Here is a 19,666-nt window from a genome sequence, read left to right on the forward strand (position 1 = left end):
CGGCCCGTTGAGATGCCAAACACGCACGTCCTGCTGCCGCCGCTCATCAAGCTGCCTGTGCACGCACACTCACACGCATGTGTGTGTGCGTGACAACTACACAATATTCATCTTAAGCATCTTAATTTGCTATACACATGCCTTTGCAAGCACTTGCAAATAATTCTTGCAAGTGCTTGCAAAAGTATGTGTGTGTGTGTGTGTGTGTGTGTGTGTGTGTGTGTGTGTGTGTGTGTGTGTGTGTGTGTGTGTGTGTGTGTGTGTGTGTGTGTGTGTGTTTGCTCTGAAACGGCCAAAGTCAAACTCAGTTAAGTCTGATGTACGCTGAAGGTGGACCATGCAGACAACACACACACACACTGCTGGACTAATTAGAGTTCTCAACCTGCCTGGTCCCACAGTGAGGATAAATATACACATATGTAAAACACACAGAGAAAAAGAAAGAGAGAGAGAGAGAGAGAGAGAGAGAGAGAGAGAGAGAGAGAGAGAGAGAGAGAGAGAGAGAGAGAGAGAGAGAGAGAGAGCACGCACGTTGTGCTTTAAGTTTAGCCTAAGTGGTCTCATGCACTTTTTTGAGAGGGAGAAAGGTGGAGGAGAGGTGAAGACAAAGTCAGTGAAAGAGAAAGTAATGACATGACCAAGAGAAAAGAAAGAAAGAAATGGAGCATGAGAAAGAGAGGAGTGATTTCTGCCATAAATAGTGGCAGAAAGAAAGAAATAAAGAAGGAAAGAAAGAAAGACAGAGTGAAAGAGAGGTGGATTATTTTCAGTTTGACCTCTGATTCACATCCTAAAGAGAAAGGTTTGTGTTGGTGTGTTTGTTCGCACGTGTGTGTGTGTGTGTGTGTGTGTGTGTGTGTGTGTGTGTGTGTGTGTGTGAGAGAGAGAGAGAGAGGGCACATAATGCATCAGGGTGGCAGGAGGTTGTTTGCCACTGATCACCCTTATACCCATCTCCCCCCGGGGCCTCCCATCACCTCTCCCCACACCAACCACTCCATCAGGCTCAAGGTCGGCCACACACACACACACACACACACACACACACACACACACACACACACACACACACACACACACACACACACACACACACACACACACACACACACACACACACACACACACACACACACACACACACACACACACACACACACACACACACACCAACATGACCACAGGCCACCCCACCCGGTGACCCGGCGCCGCCGGACCCCCCTCACCCCGGCTGACTCTCCCCTGCCTCGCCTCACCTCTGCCCCCCTGCTCTCCTTCACCCTGTCCTCCCCCAGCATCACATCCAGCCTGTGATGAATGGGCCTCCATTACTCTTCTCTCCTCTGGTGTTGTTGGCCTGGTTCAGCTGTCTGCTTACCAGCAGCCAGACAGCCAGACAACCCCCCTCCCCCCACCCACCCCCCCAAAAAAACCTCCATCACTCCAGTAGTGGAAAACGAACATTTTGTTGCTGTCGGGCAGAAACCTCTTATCTCAGGGGTCTTCAATAGGGGGTCCTCAGCTACTATAGGGGGTCCGCCAAATCGTTGTGTGATAGGATTTAGTTTTTTTACATTAACCACTTGAACCCTTGAATTCCTTTTCTGAGGAGAACATTAGCCGAAAATAGCAGATCTACAAGCTCGAGGCGTTGAGACAATATACAATATAGAGTAGGGGGTCCCTGCTTCATCTCTCTCTCAGCTAGGGGGTCCTTGGCCTGAAAACGTTGAAGACCCCTGTCTTATCTCCATATTTCTACTTTGTGTTTTTTGGTAAATTGACGCCCTACTTGATCATACTACAGCGTCACACAAAAGCATCAACACTAGCAGATCCACACGCTCGAAACCATATAGGCCTCGGCCATTTAAGCCAGTTTACATTTTCAGCAATTTTTTCCACACTATTTTCCATACAACTCCTAAAGATTTTGTCCAAAACTCTCGACACATCGGTACATATTATCTCTGGGGTCATGTGATCAAGATATACGATATGTCTGATGTTTCGGATCCCATTCCAGTTGCCCTGGGTAGGGCAACCCGGCCTGGCGGAGGAGACCTGCACTAACCAGAGGAGCTACACTTTTCGAACTATACTTTTGATTCATCACCTCACCTGACATAACTCCTGCCATCTTCACTTTTGTATTATTATTACATATTAATGCTCAACCCAAGCAACAGACATCATCTCCAACATCCACTGTTTTAAAAATGAGATTTCTTTTGTTTTTCTTAGTTTTTTGGCAGCGGGTAAAAAAATAAAAAGAGAGAGTGCATCATTGTGTGTGAAGAAGGTGCCGGGGATCAAAAAGGTCTTGAAAAAAAGAAAGTTAATCAAATATGCATCCTCTCTGCCTACATTACTCATTTATGACTCTTGTTTAAAAGGAGAACGTACCGCCGACATGTCGCCTGACTTTTCAGATTGAAGACGACGGTGGCGCACGCTTTGCCAAGAGCCGTGTGTGTGCTCCAGATTCCATCCAATCAGAGAGAGGGGGGGGGGCTCATCTTTTTCTCCCGACCCTTGTGTGGGGTCTCCACGGGAGGTATTGTACTGTACTTAAACCGGTACAGAGACGCACAGGAGCTGCTCACCTACCTCTACCGCACCGGAGAGAGCAGCTATTTGATATGGTTGCTGTTCAGACAGGAAACCTCCTATCTCCATTATTTCAACTTTTTATGTAACTTACAATTTAGGCATTTAGCAGACGCTCTTAATCCAGAGCGACTTATAGTAAGCAAGTAAAATACGAGGTAATACAGTACATCAAATGCATAGAAATAGTCAGGATCATAGGTAAACCTAGAACCAGTGGTGGAAAAAATACTCTATTTGTTTACTTAAGAGAAAGTATCAATGCTGCAATGTAGAAATACTCTGTAAAAGTCAGAAATTCAGAATTTTAATAAAGTTTTCAAATAATTGTAGTGGAGTAAAAGTATAATATTTGCCATAAAGATGTAGTGGAGTAGAATTAAAAGTACTGCAAATTGGAAATACTCCAGTAAGGTAAAAGTTCCTCAAAATTGTACTTGAGTACAGTACTTGAGTAAGAACCTATCATCAGTCTAAACAGTATTAATATCAATTATGTTTTGTTTTTCTCATAAATGAATGCTCTACTTCAATCACACAAGAGTGTCGAACAAAAGAAGTGAAAATTGCTCATCTATAGGCTCATAACGCACTGTGCGAGCCTGTAGATTTTAACTATTCTCAAAATGTTGTTGAAATTATAGTAAAAAAAAAAGGCTTTTGGACATACAAGGTTTCCAACCGACAGCGACGATATAACCTTTTCCATGCATAGTTCATCAGTGGAAAAAAGGTTCAGCTGGTTCAGTTGATCTGTGTGATCCACAGGAATAACAGCAGACGTTGCTTTGCACACGTCAAGGCAATAATGAGCAAAGGGATTTCACCGTCAACGGGGGAATGCGTTGCATTTCCTGCCGCCGCAACGTACATGTACGTACGCTGTGGAGTTTTTTTTAAAGCAAAGTGCTTGCGAGAGCATATAGGATCACAGGAACACCCATGTACACCCACCCATATGCACACACCCCACCACCCACACACACCACCACCCACTCACTCCACCACCACACACACACACCACATAATTTTCACGGTGTGGCTCCCCAGAGTGTGTCTGCAGCTAATCTCACAAATCACAGGACCAATGTCTCGTGCACACTGTCAGTATAGGCCAAATAAGTACAAGTATTTTTTTTCTTCACAAAATGTTTTATACTTTTTGAAAGATAATGTAACTAGTTCTGTTCTGCTCTGGATTTGAACCCGGGTCTCCATGCGCAATTCTTTACCACTCTGAGCTAATAGAGCACTACCTGCTTGCTCTGGGGAGAAATAGATTTTTTAAAAACTGGGACCTGTACAATGGCTCCAAAGTGCAGATCAGCAGCAGATCACACACAGAGAGACACACACCATCACCCCTTCATCTACTGACTGTCACCTCTGTGGCGTGGGAGCAGCTTTGTATGTGTTGAGGTGGTTGTGGATGGATGGGAGCGCCCTACCATGCAGCAACACCCATTACCTCCCCCAGCACCTCAGGGAGACAGGCCCACACGCTGGACTGAGACGGGGGAAGAGCTGTGCGTGCAGTGTGCATGCGTACATGTGTGCACAAGGCCAACAGTGAACACGGAACCCCGGCAGGGCCACAGGCAGGTGGGGGGCTGCTTGGACAGACAATGAGCCATAGAGGAGGAAGACACACGGGACTCCCTCTTCTTTTGCTGTGTCGCCCAGGTGGCGCCTAAACCCTAACCTTTAACTTCACAAACGCTAACGCCTAAACCTAACCTCAACCCTAACCTCACAAACACTATGCCTAAGCCTAACCTTAACCCTAACCTCACAAACACTATGCCTAACCCTAACCTTAACCTCACAAACACTATGCCTAACCCTAACCTTAACTTCACAAACACTATGCCTAAACGTAACCTTAACCCTAACCCCACAAACACTATGCCTAACCCTAACCTTAACTTCACAAACACTATGCCTAAACCTAACCTTAACTTCACAAACACTATGCCTAAACCTAACCTTAACCATAACCTCACAAACGTTATGCCTAAGCCTAACCTTAACCCTAACCTCACAAACGTTATGCCTAAACCTAACCTTAACCTCACAAACACTATGCTTAAACCTAAATACAAAGTTCAAGAGGTACTGCTTTGTCTCCCCAGTGGCATAAACTGCAGACCAACAAGTGAAAATGTATTATTAAGGTTTTATTAAGCAAGGCAACTGAATTGACCAACGGGTTTCGACACTAGAGTCTGTGCCTAAAAACCTAACCTCAAAACCACGTCCACCTGGGGGAAACACCATGAAAAGAGAGAGTCCGGAAGACACACAGCAGCAGCCTTTAACCCATTAAAACCAGGAACGCATCTACAGTATGTAGATCTGCTATTTTTGAGAAATCGTGAAATACAAAAAAAATAGCAGATCTACAAGCTTGTAGAGCGGCACTATGAGCTTGTAGATCTGCTATTTTTGAATAGCCAAAGAAATCAAAAAATGACACAGATGCAGACCCGATCTAAAAGGTTTAAAGAACTAGACCCAGCAGCACACACGTGGACGTACACGGCTGGACGCCTTATGTATCTTATGGACGAGAGACACTTACCACCATCACTCGTATCCACTCAAAGTGCCAGGAAGCCAATATATCCTGCACGATATGGCTTTCTGACAGACCGCTGTCCTCCCCGCGGCTCCACGGTGGAGCACGGTCCTTGTGGACAGGTTAACATATAAGTGACAGTTTTACTATGACAACTTCAGGGAGAATTCAAACACAACATAAATATTAAAAACGTGATAAAAAAGAAGAGTAGGGGGGATGAGTTATTAAAGGAGACAGAGCCAGTTAAAAAACAGATAGAAGGTTAGACATAAAAGAAGAGAAGGCTGGAAGAGGAAGGGAAAAGAGAGAGAGAAGGCTAAAGAGATTATTCTGAGAGGGTAAGGAAGAGAGTGAACGAGTTAAAAGAGATAGGGAAATAGATAAAACGGAGAGGGAAAAGAGATAAAAGAGAGGGCAAGAGTGTTCAAGTGAGAAAAATGTTTAAACATGGCTCAACAGTATGCACTCATCCCATAAACCCTTTCTTTTTTTGTTCATAGGTTAAAGCTCTATATTGTGATAGTAATCATTGCTATAGAGTGTTTGTTCAGTAACAGGGGTCTCCACTTCTCAACAGCTCTTTAATAAACAGAAAATCAGGTAGGTGACACATTTTCAGCCAATCAGGAGAGAGTACCCATTTATCAGCTTCATTTCCATAGTGTTCCAGTTCCAATTGTGTCTGCTCATGTATTTGTGTCATCACTTCCAATTTCACTTGTTTAATCTGTATCCCGACTGAGTTCTCTATCCTGATTGGATAAAATTGGTATCCCGACATGAACATACATTTTCACTCCTGTTACTGAACACTCTATAGCAATGAGTACCTATCAGAATATAGAAAACTTATTTTAACCAAAGAAAACACTTACACTACCTTTAACATTACCCTTTGTCATTATTATAGTGTGTAAAAAGGCAAAAGAAAGACAGGAAGAAAAATGAGTCCGGAAAAGTCAAAAGCATGACACTTTTCATCGTCCACAGACAGCGAGAAGAAAGGAATACAGACCTCACCGTCTCTCTCCATCTTCTTCTAACCCCCCACCCCGCCTTTTTTTTACCTTCTCCTTTCCCTAGACAACCGAAAAATCTCCCCTTACTACAGTACCTCAGGACAACTGCAGCCCATCCCAGCTTGCTCAGGGGATAAATTGAATCTTGACCATCAGGTCAAAATTCGTGTCACATCCTGTGTCTAGGTGAGACATGAAGAGCAGGGATACAAAATACAACCACCCTAATTGTATAAGTTACGCAAGGTATAATGTATGTAATGACTACCTCCCCATACATTATCCCGCTTATTACACGGCTACTTAATACATAAATAAATAAATTGACTCAAAAGTAACAACAAAATGAAGTATTTCCTTGCTTATGGCAATGAAAGTATTCCATAAGTATTGGGCTGGGCGGACAAGTTCGCCTCGGAAAACAAATGACAGTATTCCATAAGGTAACGGGAAGACTCGCCCCAAAACACACTCACCCCCATTCTATATACCGCTGGATTTGCCCGTAATACCGCCGTATTTGCCCTGGGGCGACTGTGTTTTTGGGCGAGTGTTATGGTATTCCCCCGTTGTTGCGCCACGATAAACAAGGAAGTGTAGAGGATGAAATAGAATGACTTTTGGTGTTGTTAACGGTTCGGTGTTTCGGTGTTGTTGTTGGTGACGTTTTTGTGTTGTTAACGTTAGAGTACAAACTGGAATCTTATTGGTTAGGGTGAAAATATTTATAAAAAAAAATAAACTCAGACTTAAATACGACTTCAAAAGCCGATCTACAAGCTCACAATGTGTCACGATATTATTGTGATATTAAAACCACAGTCAAAGGAAGTTGCCTGGGTTTAAGTGGTAAATACCAAGAGAGAATAGCTGTCTCTCACACACACACACACACACACACACACACACACACACACACACACACACACACACACACACACACACACACACACACACACACACAAACACACAAACACACACACACACACACACACACACACACACACACACACACACTCTCCGCCTCCAATCAAGGACATTATAGCATCATCATAGCTTCAGACACAGTATGTTTACATTTTCAGATTTTCCACCTGTTGTGTGTTTCTATTCACAAACACAAAAAGCATGTTTTACAAAACAGTAGTGATGCATAAGTGGTGCCTCAGTGGTAAAAAATGTCAGCACTATAGTAGTGCAGGAGTTCAAATCCAGCGTATAGAACAGGAAAGCTACATAGTGCAGCTTTAACAATTATTCTAACAAAAAAAATATCACTTACAGCTCTTTTAACGATATTGAAAGCACAGTCTGTAGGGGCATGTCACGCCAACATTTCACATATATATTGTATGAGCGATTGACAAATACAACTCTTGAAACTAAATGGCATGGTACAGCACAACCTTGAGTGCATTATCGCCATTATACCCACAGTTTCACTGTATGTATTATTAAGTGAAGAAAAAAGAAAAAAAAACACTTTGTTACTACAGTAACAGCCGTTGCTAGGTGACAGGGTTAAACAAAGTGCTTCGAACACAAAATGTGTTCGAAGTGCCATTATCGGGGAGATAGGCTACTGGCCTCTCATTAGAATGCCTCTCAGCCAATCACAATGCGAGGTCAGGACTAACACTGGTATAATTGTTATTAATACACGTCTTCAACGTTTTTTTCAGGCCAAGGACCCCTTAGCTGAGAGACAGAGACAGAGAGAGAGAGAGAGAGAGAGAGAGAGAGAGAGAGAGAGAGATGAAGCAGGGACCCCCACTACATGTTGTACAAAATTGTGTTGCAGATTACACTTTTTCATTGATTTCATAGATGGCTTCATAGAATTGTTTGACAGCACTATCATCAGTGTTGAGTAAATGTTTAGTTTTTTTTAGTTTTTTAGTTTTTTGTATATTTATTTATATGATATATCATTTATATCAAAATGTACTTAAAGTACCATAAGTAAAATGTACTAAAATAGCAGATCTACACAACGCGTCGCAATGCGACGTGTTGTGAGCTTCTGTGAGCTTCTATTAATATGTTGGATTCATGATAATGCGTATTTTCAGACATTTAACCCTCAATGCTTAGTAAACCTGACCTTTGGCTCTGCAGTCATCACTTGGTTCGCTCTCGTTTCCCTTTGACCTTGTGAGCTTGTAGATCGGCAGTTTTGGGCAAATGTTCCCAAATTGCTGCACCAATAACAATTCTAAGGACACCCTATCGGGGTTCCCTGTGACCCATGAATATATGTACTACTCCAAAGACCACAAAGAGCAGTGGTGCATCCTCCAGGTGCATGTTCAACACAGACAATGATGTTCTGCTTCCATTTACACAACATGAGAGAGAGAGAGAGAGAGAGAGACAGACAGACAGACAGACAGACAGACAGACAGACAGACAGACAGACAGACAGACGGGGTGGAAAGAGGGAGAAAGCAATAGAGAGAGAGAGGGGAATAAGAGAGCAAGTGAGAAACCTATATGAAAGGAAGATGGCCGACAGCTATAGATGATGCGTGTGTGCGTGCCTGTGTGTGCGTGTGCGTGTGCGTGTGTGTGTGTGTGTGTGTGTGGCGCGCGTGTGTGCATGCATCTGTGTCTGTCTTTATTTCCCAGAAACTGTGTATCAGTGTTTATGCGTGTGTGTGTGTGTGTGTGTGTGTGTGTGTGTGTGTGTGTGTGTGTGTGTGTGTGTGTGTGTGTGTGTGTGTGTATGTATGCGCGTGCGTCCTTTTGTGTGTACAATACGTGCACGTGTATGTGTATGTGTGTGTGTGTGTGTGTGTGTGTGTGTGTGTGCGTTTGCTTGTGTGTGAGTGAGCAGTGAACAGTACATAAGCCTGTAAGCAGGACATGATTGCAGTGTGTGTATCTTATCTGGTGTCAGGTTCTCCTGAGGCAGGTGGAGCCAAGCGGAGGAGAGGAGGAGGAGGAGGAGGAGAAGAGGAGCACACAGACACAGGACAGGACCGCTGCTGGTGCTACAGTGACCAGCCAACCGTGAGAGAGGCTAATCTCTCTCCTCCTTCACACTCTCTCTCCCCCCCCCCCCCCCCCCTCTCTCTCTCTCTCTTTAGGTAAAGCCCCCTCTGGGAGATAGGGGGCTATCATATAGCCCTGGCCACCACCGCAACACACACACACACACACACACACACACACACACACACACACACACACACACACACACACACACACACACACACACACACACACACACACACACACACACACACACACACACACAGAGAGAGAGCCTGGAGGTGATTATTTCACATCAGCTCTGGACAGTAAGCTTACAAGGACATCACATCCTCATCATCTCATACATATAGTGTACTGTAGGTCCCTGCCTGCAGCTATAGCAGGGTGTAAACACACCACTGAGTCACCTGCTTATACCGTACCCCCCCTTGGCCTCAAAGTCAATTTATCGTTGCTGTCGCGGGCAGAAACCTCTTATCTCCACGTTTTCACTTTTTGTGTTTTTTTCTCGTAAACTTTCCTCCTTGCAGTAAAGGCCTTTACCACCGCTAGGCACACGCACAGCACTGTGCCTGGGGCACTACGGGGCAGAGGGGGCACCAAGCCAAGCCAATCATCATAATAACTAAATAACTGTGTGGCGGGCGCACGGGGAGCAATTAGGGGTTAAACGTCTTGCTCACGGACACACATCGACACACATTGCTGGCCTGGTCTGGAATCGTACCTGCGACAACCAGGGCCTCTGGCTCCCCAGGCAGGCTCACTAACCACTCAGCTATAGCCGCCCCCATCTTAACACATCGGGTGCCGAACACGGTCTGCACCGTGTTTTCACATAGTAGCGCTCTGGTGCCGAACACGGTCCGAACCGTGTTTGGTGTCTTTTTGTTTTTTTTGTTTTTTCCCATACGGGAGGGGCTGGAGCAGCTTTGGGATCACCCACGGTGAATCTGAGAAGGATGGGCCAGATGCATCATCGTGTCAAAAAACATGGCGCACATCCGCTTCCGCTCTATTTCCTTCTCTAAAACCCCTATAACTCCGAAACTTTTTAATTTGGGGAAAACGACTCATTTTGTGTGCACGATCGCTCCGCCATTGTTACTCGCGTGAGCGATGTTACCGTTCCAGGCGTCAGCCAGGACCATCGGGCAAAATGGACGCATGCTTTTTTTTCTCATGCATGGAATGCACGTCGTGGAGTCTACAGCTTAAACAGCGCGGCGCAGCTCAACGGTGAGATTTCGGCACCGAACGTAATCTGTTATTATAAAATGCTGGCACCCGATGTGTTAAAAGTCCTTAAGTAGTAACTTAAGAAATGTGCATGCAGATATACCCTGTATACACTTACTACTATAGCCTACATGTTGGTCTGCTTACTGTTGAGGGAGAAAACAATGTTACACATCATCTAGTCACCCCACGGAGGCTTGAATTCAAGTCTCTGTGGGGTGACTAATCGATAGGAACTATCCCTTTAAGCTAATCATCTGGGGACCCCCCTAAGGGTCCCGACCCACAGGTTGAGAACAACTAGCAAGTAGAGCGTGAATATCACTGCTATAAAAGCTGTGCTGGAAGAGAAACACATTGTGTGTACCACATTCTAAAGTGTTTTTGTGTGAGCAGATAAGGTTATTCACACAGGACGGCGCGGCCATTGACAAGAGAGACAGACAGACAGACAGGTCAAGGAGAGAGCGACAGATAGCAGCAGCCCCAGCATTACTGGACAGACTGAGATACACACACACACACACACACACACACACACACACACACACACACACACACACACACACACACACACACACACACACACACACACACACACACACACACACACACACATAAGAGAGGGTACAAACACAGAAAGAGGCTACAAGGACATCTAGTTATAATAAAACAGCACTGCGAGCGAAAGGCCATGCTGGCTCTCCTCTCGCATTATAATCACTGAATTAACCCCTTAAGACCGGGAGCGCATCTGTGTCGTTTTAGATTTTTTTTATACTTTGGGCTATTCAAAAAATAGCAGATATACAAGCTCGCGCTACAAGAACATTTTGTGCAAATCTTTGAATACATATATTTTTTGGAACAACATTTTTAACTCAAATCTTTGCTTCTGGAAATCCCTGGAACAAAATATTTTACAAATGTTCACTTTAAAAAAAAAGATATATAGATTTGCACGCATTTTCATGTTTTTTTCAAAAATGGCAGATCTACAAAAACCTGAGGCTGATAAAAAAAAACATGTTAACAGTTTTGTGAAAAAACTTATGTTGGTACAGTGGTGTGTTCAAAACCTTTTCATGTCAAGGACCCCCTAAATGATATGTATTTGGCCGCAGACCCCCATCTCAAAATATTTTGTTCCAGGGACCCCGAGAAGCAAAGATTTGAGTTAAAAAATATCGCTTAAAAAATGAATATATCAATTTTTCAAAAAATTGCAGATCTACAAGCTCATAGTGTGGCACTCGGTGCCACACTATGAGCTTGTATATCTGCTATTTTTGAATAGCCAAAATAAATCTTATATAATGACACATATACTTTCCCGGTCTAAATAGGTTAAACTCGTCTCCTCAGAGACGCCTCTCACTGAATAGATTCCAATTACATGTGAGTTTCTCAATAGCTTCATGAAGTCTGTGTATGGCAGCCTTCGTTAAAGTCGGCCGAACTTTTCAAGGGTGCAAACGATCAACTAACTGCCATGCCGCACCGCACACAGCCATGGACTGAAACCGTAACTTTGAGTTCGAGTTCCCCATTTAACTCTTTCACTGCCAGAGTATATTCATTGTCACATTAAACGCCAAGAACGTAGTCCTACGGTCCATTAAATCCAACTGTTAAGCGCCGAGACCATAGTGCTACGGTCCGGGTGCTTTTTCCTTTTTTTCAAATTTTTTTTTTTTTTCAATTTTCTACACGGACCATTTTCAGTGTAACACCACCGGAACGGAACTATTTGCAATCCGGTTTTGCCGTTCCCGTCGGCCTCCATTCTAAAGCGCACACTAAAACTGCTTTTTCTCCATTGTAGTTTTTTCTCCTTGGTCATCACTGTTTAACATAAACCGTTCTAACTACAACATGGATGCCCCGTTTGACACGTGGTCTGCACTGGTAGACACAGGGACATGTGCACGTTGTTTACAAACAGTGCATCGCGCATTCTTAAGGATTTTAACGGGGTCTATGGCGACGTGAAAAAAACAAAAAACAACAATAAAACCTTGGCACTAGTGAGTACTTTATGAGATTAACCTCTGGCGGTGGATGTGTTAATAAACTCACCCAACTGCCAGCGATTTTCGTGTTTTATAACCTTTTCAACCGGTCACAGAAATGTTATATCTATTATAATCCAACGTCTGATGGTTTGTGTAGACAAACAGGATATACATGCCTCGACCCCCAGAGGAAAAATGCATCGATTGCTCCGGCTTGGAGCAATGGAACTATAGTATACTACTAGTCCAGGGTATACTACTAGTCCAGGGATCTTCAACGTTTTCAGGCCAAGGACCCCCTAGCTGAGAGAGAGATGAACCAGGGACCCCCTCTATATTGTATAAAATTGTGTTTCAGATAAACTTTTGCTGCTCTTTCTTCCCTCTACACCTATAACTCTAGCTTGTAGATCTGCTATTTTTGGCTAAAGTTCTCCTCAGAAAAGGGATGCTAGGGTTCAAGTGGTTGATGTAAAACAGAAAAATTATGTAGTAACTCTGAGGACCCCCTAGGGGTCCCGGACCCCCTGTTGAAGACCCCTTCTTTAATCCATTAAGACCGGGAACGGATCTGTGTCATTTTAAGATGTCTTTGGCTATTAAAAAATAGCAGATCTACAGCACCGAGTGCCGCGCTTTATGAGCTTGTAGATCTGCTAAAAAAAAAAAAATCGTGGAAAATTTGTGCAAATCTTTGAATATATATATATTTTTAAAGCGAACATTTGTAACTCAAATCTTTGCTTCTGGGGGGTCCCTGGAACAAAACATTTTAAGGTGGTGGTCCGCGGGCCAAATACATAATCTAAAAATGTTTTCTAAATCCTAACAGTATGTTGCTATATCAGTGTTGCTCCAACTTTTCCATGTCAAGGACCCCCACAATGATATGTATTTGGCCGCGACAGTGACGATATGTTTTCCACTGTGTTATGATGGAACACAGTTATGACTTATATTCACAACCAAGTTTTCATTTCTGTTGGTGGTTAAAAAAAAAGGGTATCGGTATCAAATAAACATTGTTAGTGTGTGTGTGTGTGCGCGCGCGTGCACGAGAGAGAGAGAGAGAAAGTTTGTTTTAGGGCAATAACAATAGGGCAGGATTCCATGTTGAAGGTCAACAGAAAGCCAAAAATGTGCACATGCACGAACAAAATACACGTAGACGCACGCACGCAAGCACACACACACACACACACACACACACACACACACAGACGTGCACTCAAGCAGACAGACACACGCAAGCACGGAAACACACATACGTACGTGAACACGCCAACACACGCACGCACGCACGCACTCACACACACACACACACACACACACACACACACACACACACACACACACACACACACACACACACACACACACACACACACACACACACACACAGAGGTGGAGACACAAAAACAATGCCTCTAACATTCTTTTCACCCTTCATGTGCCAGCTTGGCTCTACAGGCATCCAGCCGCCCGTCCGCGTCAATTAGTCTGGACGCTGCACTCTCATTGAGATTAAGTGACTAATATCAGTGTTTGCTCCACAAGAAAAGACAACTCCTCACGTCTGCTCTGCCCCCCCAACAACAATCCACTAAGTACAAACACATGTTGGTGATCCAAGAGCAAGAGAAAGGAGGACTGCGAGGGGGTCCCCCCTGCCTGCAAGAGAGAGGGGGTCCTACTCTCCCTATCCCAGCCACGCAATGAAAAACAGGTGCTCCACTTTCTGGCCATGTAATACCCCATTTAGCCTCTGGAGCAAAGGTTATCCAGCTAATAGCTGCCTTGTGGTGCGCTGGGGAAGAGCCCTGTGCACATGGGCCAGGGCCCGAAAACATCTGGGACGGATTGCACATACTTGCAACATATGCTTCAAGTTCAATTAAAATGAGGCCTTGGCACATTTATTAATCTTTTTTTCCCTCTCTCTCTCCCTCTCTCTCAGTCTCTCTCTCTCTCTCTCTTTCTCTCTAAAAAACCCTCTCTTTCTTACATCTCTCCCTTTCTCTCCAACCCTCGCTCCGTTCCGTCTCTCTCATCTATGGGGTCCGTGCCATAAAAAAAAAAAAAAGAGAGAGAGAGAGGGGGCCTCCTCTGACCCGACCTTCATACTTAACAATCTGAAGCCGCGCTGTAAGGTAATGAGAGCGTCAGCTACCCCTCTAACCACCCCCACCCCACAACCCCCCCCCCCAGTACCTCCACAGCCTCCATGTGAGAGACAAATTTGTTCAGCCTCAAAACTCCCATTTGTTGTGCACTTAACCGGGGTCTGAGGCAGAGAAAGAAGAAGAGGGGAGGGAGAGGGCGGGAGGGGTGGAAATATTGGAGAGTATGTACGTATGTGTCAGAATGAAAGAAGAAGAAGAAAGGCAATGAGGGGGTGGTGGGTGGTGGTGGTGGGTGTCTGGCTGGTAGGGGTGGAGGGTGGGGTGGGGTGGGGTGGTGGGGTGGGTGAGATATAGCCAGGGAAGAGGAAAAAAAGAAGAGAAAAATGCTCCCCTTTCAACTTCCCTACAGCTCAAATGAAATGCTAACAGTCAAGGGGAGCAATAGATCAAAATGTATGAAGCCCAGAGTTGGTAAATTGTAGCCTTTGTGGCTGTGCTGTGCTATCCTGAACCCCCCCACCAACCCCCAGCCCCCCCCAGCCCCCCGTGTGTGAGACGCACAGAGCAAGAGCAAGGCCTCTTCTTATGTAGGAATAATCAGCTCAGCGCTCAATCTGAGAGAGAGAGAGAGAGAGGCCGCCGATGCCAGAGCTCCCCCCCTCATTTCAATATGAAAGTCGAAAAATGTATTTCGTATAATCTGCATCTTTTCAAACGCCTGTATTTTATATATTTTTTTCTCTTGCTCTCTCTCTCTCTCTCTCTCTCTTGCTCTCTCTTTCCCCCTGAGAGGAGGCGGAGGGAGGTGGTGGGGGGGGGGCGATGAAGGACGGGGTGAAGAAGAGGAGGCAGAGAGGGGTTCAAGGTTGCTGCACACATAGCCTCATCTTCGCTGTTTTTCAGCCCTCAGAACTTTGCTGCTGCAGCTGTGTGTGTGTGTGTGTGTGTGTGTGTGTGTGTGTGTGTGTGTGTGTGTGTGTGTGTGTGTGTGTGTGTGTGTGTGTGTGTGTGTGTGTGAACCTTCACTTTTTTGCTTTTAGCGGCGGCGTGCCAGCAGGGGGGGAGGGGGGGGGGGGAATGTAAAGCACACATGTCTTGTCTTGTGTGTGTGTGTGTGTGTGTGTGTGTGTGTGTGTGTGTGTGTGTGTGCGCATGTGCATGTGTGTGTGTGTGTGTGTGTGTGTCTTCTGACTCACCACTTACTACCTGGGCCCTGCTAATCGCTTGGTTGACTTGACTGACTGACTTTCTGGCCTGTCTGTCTGTCTGTCTGTCTGTCTGACCGGCAGTGGTGTAAAGTAACTAAGTACATTTACTCAAGTACTGTACTTCAGTACAATTTTGAGGTATTTTTTACTTTACAGGAGTATTTCAAATGTTCAGTACTTTTAATTCTACTCCACTACATCTCAAAAGCAAATGTTATACTTTTACTGTACAATGATTTGAAAACTTTAGTTTCTTTGTAGATTTTGATTATTATTACAAAACATACAGTAACCACTTCAGCCCTGTATACATTTTGGCCATTTGAAAATAGCCGATCTACAAGCTCACAATGTGGCGCGACGCATTGTGAGCTTGTAGATCTGCTATTTTCTAAAGATTTGTTTTGACAAATTTTATACATTTGAAAACTTTTTAAACTGTAATTTAAGCACATTTTTTGATACCAATACTTTTGTACTTTTACTCAAGTACATTTTGAATTTCCGGACTGTGTTTCTACATTGCAGTATTGATACTTTTACTTACTGTAAGTCAAACATTTGGGTACTTTTCCCTCCTCGGTTTGACTGGTTGCACCGGGAAAAAAAAACGGATCTGTTTTTTTAACCCTTTAAACTAAAAGACTTGCCCTTGAGACCTTTATTCCGCAAAAAAAAACAGAAAACCTGGCAACGGAGGTGGGCGGGGCGGCGGCAGCACTAAAACTAAACTCAGAATGTCTTCAGGCAAAGTCATTCTCCGGTATCACATTATCGCAGACAAAGGCTTTTTAAAATTATCATTGCAAGCAACCTAGATCTTTTTTTTTTACCCCAAAAATGAGCACCGCCGTCGTATAGTAGCAGACCAACGCAAATTACCATATCAACCTTTACACCGCGAGGCATCCAGTATCAAGACAACTCATTTACCAATCTAAATTGTTTGAGGGGTGAAGGTCTGTACATTGTTTCCTGTGGTGGAAAAAGTATACTCACGTTTTTTTACTTAATACTCTGTTATGAGTAAAAGGATTTACGGAATTCAAAATTTACTTGAGTAAAATGTACTTAGTTACTTTACACCACTGGGGACTGTGAGGCATCCAATATCAAGCCAACTAATTTCCCAATCTAAATTGTCTGAGGGGTGAAGGTCTGTCTCTGTATATCGTTTCATGCTGAAAGACTTGGGTTTCACCACCAAAAAAAATGTTCTCCTCCACACACACACACACACACACACACACACACACACACACACACACACACACACACACACACACACACACACACACACACACACACACACACACACACACACACACACACACAGTAAGGCCAATCACCAGTACACTCCCAGTCGTAATTTTACCTCAAGGTCCACCGTTCTCATTTTGAACGTCGTCTGTCTACTATACACACTGACGCATTTAAATAGCAACTCGCTACTCGCTGTCGGGGTTGGAAACCTCACATCTCCGTTTTCTTATGTTTCAACAGTGTGTGTGACGGACAGATTGTGAGCTTATATGTAGATCTGCTAATTTCACTAGTTTTGAAAGAAAATGTGAAAGTGAAAGTGGTTACTGTAAAGCAGGGGTCGGCAACCTTTATGACATGAAGTGCCATGTTTTTATTTAGTCAGTGTCAGTGTGCCATATCAACATTAAGTTTAAATATGAAACCACATCAATATTTCCAATTCATTTTGATGGTCCATATACAGTACGTTTTTTCTTCTTTATCAGGATGTAATGATCATTCTTTATCAGGATGTAAAAGATCAATAACCCACATATCTCCCAGACTCCCTCCCCAGTCAGAGTTAGGAGTGTGAATTAATGTAGAATGATGTGCAGGATGCAATTTGTACATAGATGTGAGGGGACTTAATTTAACTGACTAAATCCCTTTTTTAAATATTTAATTTTAAAGGGAAAAAAAACTCTCTCACACACTTATGACAGGGTGCCAGTGATCACCCTCCCCGTGCCTAAGGTTGCCTAAGGTTGTAAGGTGTGTCTGAGGGTCTTAAAAATATTGAACGAATGAAAAACAGAGCTTGTGACTAAAATAATAACATTAGATAAACAAGATTACAAGACATACAAGATTTAGAAGACATTTGTAGAAAAAAAATTGGAGTACTTTTACTTTTGTGTATTGTGAGTATATTATGTCATCAAAAAGTACAGAGTACATCAGAGTAGTGCTGAACGGTAGCAGAGTAGAATCCCCAGAAGCAAAGATTTGAGTTAAAAATTGTTCGCTTGAAAAAATATATATTTATTCAAGATTCTTCCCAAAAAATAGCAGATCTACAAGCTCATATGCATTACATACATCTGAAAAGTAACGGTTTTGGACAAATGAGGCCCGACAGCGACCATTATGGCTTTAACGGCCATTTCAAATGTGTTCCCTCCTACCCCCCCCCCCCCCCCAAAAAAAAAGAGGAATAGAGAACTATGGCGTTTCAATTACCCTTCCCAGGCGGAACATGGACGGCCTGTGTGTGTGTGTGTGTGTGTGTGTGTGTGTGTGTGTGTGTGTGTGTGTGCGTGTATATATATATGTGCGGCTATCAAGTAGCATTTGTTTCAGTAGCTGTTGGTAAAGCGTAAACGAGCCATGGCCGTAAAGCTGGCCACCTGTTGTTACCTGATAGTGTCTGGACAAGCCCAGATGCTGTTTAACGGCGACATAAAAGCCCAGTGAACGCCACTAAATAGCTAACTAAGCACTTTATACGAGAGCTATACGCTGTCAGGAAGCAAAGAGGCCGGCCGGTAGCTGAGAGGCAAGTGGTGTAAAGTAACATTTTTACTCAAGTACTGTACGTAAGTACAATTTTTTAGGTATTTCAACTTCACTTGAGTATTTTGTTGCGGCCAGGGCAGAAACCTCTTACAGTATCTCCATATTCTAACTTTTTGTGTTTTTTTCGTAAATTAACGCCCTAACAAAATAAGCAAAAGTGTAGTAAATCCACAAGCTGGACACGCGGAGCCAAGTCACGCGTTTTGAGCCTGTAGATCTGCTACATTTCATGCTGTTTGAATCCTGAAAAGTAACAGTTTTGGTTTTTGGACATGAGGTTTATGACAGATACAGAACAATTAAAAAATGTCAATGCTTCATACTTGAGATGTGCACGACTGCATCTCAGAAGAAAATGTTACTTTTTTTCCCCTCCACTACAATTAGTTACTAGTTACTTTGTGGATTTTAGGTTATTATTACAAAACATACATAAACCCCTATTCTAGAATAGCAGATCTTGTAGATCTGCTATTTTTTTAAATGAAAAATTTGGGAAAATCTGAGTACTTTTACTTGTTTGTACTGTGAGTATATTCTGTCATCAAAAAGTACAGAGTACTGTACATCAGAGTACAGCTGAACGGTAGCAGAGTAGAACCCTGCGTAGTGTTAAGACATAAACGGAAAGCGACAGATGTAAATACGTGCTGCGGTGAGAGACCGAAGGGGGAAACACTAAACCCAAAGGAGGGAGAAGAGAGGGATGGAGAAATGTGTGTTGAAAAGGAGGACTTTAGAAAAGGTCACCAGGTCGTAGAGTACAGTGGTTCTCAATCTGTAAGGATATACTGCAAGTAAAGGCCCCCAAGTAATTGGGAAAATTATAATTTAACATTAATATTAAACTAAATTAATGTTAAAAAAAAAGATAATGTGATAATTATAAACAAAAACTCAAAAGTATATTGATACAAGCCGGAACACAATTTATTGATTGATCATTAAAACATGCTATGAAGCGTTTCGAGCTTGTAGATCTACTACTTTTGCTACGTTTGTGTGACAAACAGTATGATCGAGTAGGGCGTTAATTTAGCACAAAAAG

At 43.5% G+C, this 19,666-nt stretch overlaps 1 protein-coding gene across 1 annotated transcript in view; it reads right to left on the reverse strand.

Moving 5' to 3' along the window:
- Positions 1 to 19,666, reverse strand: part of mctp1a (multiple C2 domains, transmembrane 1a) — a 289,927-nt gene that overhangs the window by 27,838 nt on the left and 242,423 nt on the right. The window lies entirely within an intron of this gene.

The sequence above is a fragment of the Gymnoscopelus microlampas genome (assembly GCF_963454915.1).
Source record: "Gymnoscopelus microlampas genome assembly, chromosome: 4".
Lineage (NCBI taxonomy): Eukaryota > Metazoa > Chordata > Actinopteri > Myctophiformes > Myctophidae > Gymnoscopelus > Gymnoscopelus microlampas.